Source organism: Triticum dicoccoides, chromosome 2A, assembly GCF_002162155.2.
Source record: "Triticum dicoccoides isolate Atlit2015 ecotype Zavitan chromosome 2A, WEW_v2.0, whole genome shotgun sequence".
Lineage (NCBI taxonomy): Eukaryota > Viridiplantae > Streptophyta > Magnoliopsida > Poales > Poaceae > Triticum > Triticum dicoccoides.
In genome coordinates, this window is record NC_041382.1 from 780,129,731 (window position 1) to 780,133,927 (window position 4,197).

At 53.7% G+C, this 4,197-nt stretch overlaps 1 pseudogene; it reads right to left on the reverse strand.

Annotated features, from left to right (window-relative positions):
• Positions 1-238: 238 nt before the first annotated feature.
• Positions 239-1,946, reverse strand: LOC119357252 (annotated as a pseudogene).
• Positions 1,947-4,197: the final 2,251 nt, after the last annotated feature.

The following is a 4,197-nucleotide window of genomic DNA, read 5'->3' on the forward strand; positions in this document are numbered from 1 at the left end:
GAGCCAAATGAGTGTGTATGACATAAAAAAGGCTAGGGTGATCAGATACGCCGGAGGATTAATAGAGTAATTAGCAGATTAGTAAGTGTATTTGGTAAATTTTCCTCCTGGAAGGGGGGCCCGGGCCCGAAATTATTCCCACGACGCTCTGCCACTGTGCAGGTGGAGCTGTTGGATTGGACACCGTGTTTTTGTGCATTTCGAAAATCTCGTCGTCGCTCCCGCAAACAAAAAGACTGTTTTGGCCCTATAAAAGAATTATAGCACACCGAGGCGAAGCGCGCCTTTTAGGAGTCCCAGAACAAAGTGCTATAGTATGATTTTAAACAAGAGTAAATCTAGAATAACATGGGCTACATTAGCTAGCGAGCTCTTATTAAGACATTAATCTCGCTAACATCGGTGATCTCAAGCAGAGGCGGCGAGCCCCTCGTCGCTGGTGGTGGTGAGGATGCTCTGTCCATTGCGCACGAAGCAGCTGTTGCGACGGATCTCGCCGACGTTTCCTTGGGGCCCCTGGAGATTCCCGAGCTTGGTCATGGAAGCAGCAAACTGGCCGAAGAACCACCAGTGGTTCCCGGCAAAGCCGTTGACAACCCATTCGGTGCGCCAGTCCGCGGTGAGCTTCTGGTCGGAGGTGAACACCCCCTTTCCCTGTTGCAGGTTGGTGAAGTACTTGATGTCGAACACGTCCGGGGTGGTGACGTCGAGGTCCTGCAGCCGGTTGAAGTCGCTGGAGCAGTTGGAGGCGAGGCTTCGGACGAAGTCGGAGTCCTCGGAGAAGCGGTTGGAGAAGGAGCTGCAGTGGCCCTTCCCGATGGTGTGGCCACCTGAGAGCGCGACGAGGTCGACATTGTCGAGGTTGCGGGTATCGAAGACGTCGATGAGCGTGGAGGCGTTGGAGCTGGCCTGGGGGAGATCGAAGACAGCCGAGCTCGGCGCCGGCGCGAGGCTGTCGAGCCTGCCGAGCGGCACGTCGTAGCCCTGACCCCCGGAGAAGGCAACGGCATCGCGGGTGGCGAGGGCCGTGATGTCGGCGCAGGAGACGACGGGTCCGCAGGCGGCGTGCACCTGGGCACGGATGGACTCAATGAGCTGCAGCGCCCGCGGTTGGAGCGTCAGATTCGGCGGCAACTGGAGCTCGCTGCCGTCTCCCGTCAGAAGGACCGACGCGTCACAGCCCTGTACAACCACGAAACAAATTATGCTCTTAAATATTTATTTTTTACCATTAGTCGATATATATGCGTACATTTTACGATCCTAAATTTTTTGTCTTAGATTTGTATCTAGACATATCTGTATTTGAACAAATCTAAAACAAAAACTTTAAGACCAAGGTAATATGTTAATAAAAATATTATTTTTCATTGTGACGAATCTTACTATAGTACTTTCTTCGTCCGAAAAAAATTAACCCTCAAATAGATGTATCTAGCATCAAGGTAGTGCTAGATATATCCATTTAAGAGACAAGATTGGGACAAGTCTTTTCGGACGAAGAGAGTACCATTACCATCTTTGCCATCAGTTAGGTAGATCACACTTTCCTTTAACATGAGATCTAGCTAGCTGGATTAAATTACCTGAGGGAAGCAGTCGTGGAAGAAGATGCGAAGGAGGCCGGCGGCGAGGGCGATCTCGCTCTGGAGCGCGGTCTCCACGGCGGAGCGCACCACGTCCTGCAACTGCGGGCAGGAGTCGGCATGCATGGAAGTCGAAGGCGAGTCCATCGGCGGGGGAGACGGGAGGAATACGGCCACCGACGTGGTCGGTGGGCATAGAGATGAACGCCGCCGACGGCTTGGACAAGGCTGCAGGGCACAGCACCGCGGCCACGAGGACCAGCATCGCTGCTGTCCTGCTCGACGCCATTGATCCTAGCTAAGCTACCTTGATGAGCTCAGTGCCTGCAGAGTACTAGTGCTACTTTGGCACTAGCTGCTATGGAGTGTGGCTTCCTCACGTCAACGAGATGCCCTTATTTATAGAGGAACTAGATGATCGATCGATCGATGCTTGACATCAAAGTCGTCGGAGTAATTAAGCGGGAGCAGAGATCCAAAACGAGATCGAGTAGGTGGCAAGCTACACCACGATCCAAGTGCACATGCTTGATCACGTACGTGGTGATGCAGATTGCAGAAGTCATGTGCGTAATGTACTTGTGCCGACCAAGCTCCCGGATCCCGTGTTTCTGCTCGTGGCATGTCAACGAACAGTACGCCGAGGCCAGTAGTTAGGCCAACTCCACCGCGCGACCCCAAACAGACGTCGTTTTATCCGGATTCTATCCATTAGGGTAGAGCAGTAGAGTCGTATCCGGGCGTGTCATGAGATGCAGTGGTGGTGTGCCCAGCGCGGCCGCATCCATTTGCCTCATTTTGTCCGTCTTTATTTTAAAAAGAGAGCAACGTTTCAAATGACAATCCCTAGTTCATCAGGCCAGCGGCCCTAGTCCACGCCGACAACAGAGCCAGCGGCCTACACGTCCATCGCCGCAACACAGCCAGCCTCCAAAATGAATAGTTGTCCTCACCGGCAACACAGCCGGCCTCCAAAATGAATGTTTTTCTCACCGGCACACAGCCAGCAGCCCAGCGGGCGAACGGTACCCATACCAGCCTCCAAAAAGAACAGCCACGGCCAATCGGACGACCTAGTTCAGGCCGTCGGCGTCCAACATCTCTTTCTGCCTGGCCTCGAACCAGGCCCTCGTCTTCTTGCTCATCTTGGACAAGTCCACGCTCATGATCGCAAAGGCCACCTCCTCTACTTTGGTTGCGGCATTGATGTCCTCGATCTCGAGCTGCCTCTGCCTGGCCGAGACAATGGCGGCCTCGATGTCGAGCTGCCTTTGCCGGGACGCCTCCTCCATGCAGATCTTCCTCCTCTTGGCCGCCTCCTCCATTTCAAGCTTCTTCCTTTGAAGCTCTAGGTATTGCTTCATTTGCTCGTCCTTGCTTTGCCGCTTCTTCTCGTCCCTCATATTCTTTTGAGACATCATGCCATGCAAAGTGTCATGCAAGGCCATGGATGAGGCATCACGTATGTCGTCCACCTTGGAGTTGGTCTTGCCCCTCGGCCTCTTCAACGCTTCGCCATCTCCACCTCCAGCGAACTTGGGCGTCTTCTTGCCTCGCTTCCTTTGAAGTTCACGGCATTGATCCTTGAACTTAGGGCAATTGTTGATGATCGTCCAACAATGTGTAAGAGTGAATGGCTTGTCATTGTGCCGGGCCTTGAATGCTTCCAAAGATTGAAATGCCTACACCACATGATCAACAACAATTGAACATGCAAACATATACAAGGCCGAAGTCTCACATGGTCGTAGCAAGGAAAAGGACTAGGATAAGGAGAGCATACCATGTCCCCAATGCCGAGACCACTCACGGGCCGTGCTTCAACACTCTCAAGTGCGGCGCAATACTTGTTACACTCTTGTTGGATGAACAACCACCTCTTTTGAATCGAGGTGATGCCATGGTTGCTTGTCATTTGATAGGGGGCTCAAACATCTTCCTTTCATGGAATGTTTTATGGACTCTCATCCAAAGAACAAGGCCCTTTTGTTGCGCGTCGGTCTTCGGATCTTGGCTAATCTCCAGCCAACATTGGCAAATCAACTTGTCCTCATCTTGTGTATATGAACCCATGCGAATACTCTTCCTCCTTTTTTGTGCTTTCGTTCTTTGGGTGAGCTCGTCGATGAACAATGGCTCGCTTTCTTTGCATCTTGACATGGTGCACGTGCTTGCTTTCTTTGCATCTTGACGGCCGGCCGGCCGCCGCTGCTAGACCCAAGCGTGACGTTGATGTCGATGACGGCCGAGGGGCGCAGTGTGGACGGCGCGATCACGCCAATGTCCGGCGACCCCGACAAACGAGTCTGGTCGTCGTGCCTTGGCGGGGGAAAGTCGGGCGACATGGGCGTGGTCCGCGACTGGCAGTGCGGAGGCCGGGTGACCGACGAACCTGTGCTCGCGGGGCCGACGACTGCTGCAGGGAAACCGTCCGGACGGCACATGCCAAGTATGAGAAGGGTGTGCGCTTTGTTGACGATGTCCCCCATCTCGTTGACCGCGGCCTCCATCGCATCGCGCTCGGCGGCGAACTTGGCCGCGGCGGCATTGACGTTGATGACCACTCTTCGGCCCCTCCTCTTCGCCGATTCCGCGTCCAACTTGGCGATCT